Genomic DNA, 417 nt, shown 5'->3' with positions numbered 1-417 from the left:
GGGAGGCACAAAAGCAGTTGTGCTGCTAAGAAGGAGGAGCTGAGCTGCAGAGAGAACTTGAATAACTTCATTGCTGAACGTGTAAGATGAATGGCTCCATAGTACCGGCATCTACAGAGGTCAGTGCGGCCTTTTTTTTTAAACTAATTTACTGCTCAGAAAGATGTAAATACCGGAACGTCCACAGCCCGGCCGCAGGTTATCCTATTACTGCATTTCCAGACTCTTCTTCCTCTACAATTCTGTAACTATACGGTGGCAGCCTTCTCTCCTCGTTCCTGGCCCAGTAATGTTATACAGACTCCAGCTCCTCCCTACTACTAATCTATAGGGCAGGTCTGCTCTGCATGGAAACCTTCTACAGGGCCGAGTATCTCCACAGTCCTTTTGGTTCGTTCACACCATAGGGCAGTGCGT

Source organism: Nanorana parkeri, unplaced genomic scaffold (genome assembly GCF_000935625.1).
Source record: "Nanorana parkeri isolate BGI_ZX_2015 unplaced genomic scaffold, ASM93562v1 scaffold2839, whole genome shotgun sequence".
In the NCBI taxonomy this organism is placed as follows: Eukaryota; Metazoa; Chordata; class Amphibia; order Anura; family Dicroglossidae; genus Nanorana; species Nanorana parkeri.
This window is presented reverse-complemented; position numbering follows the sequence as displayed.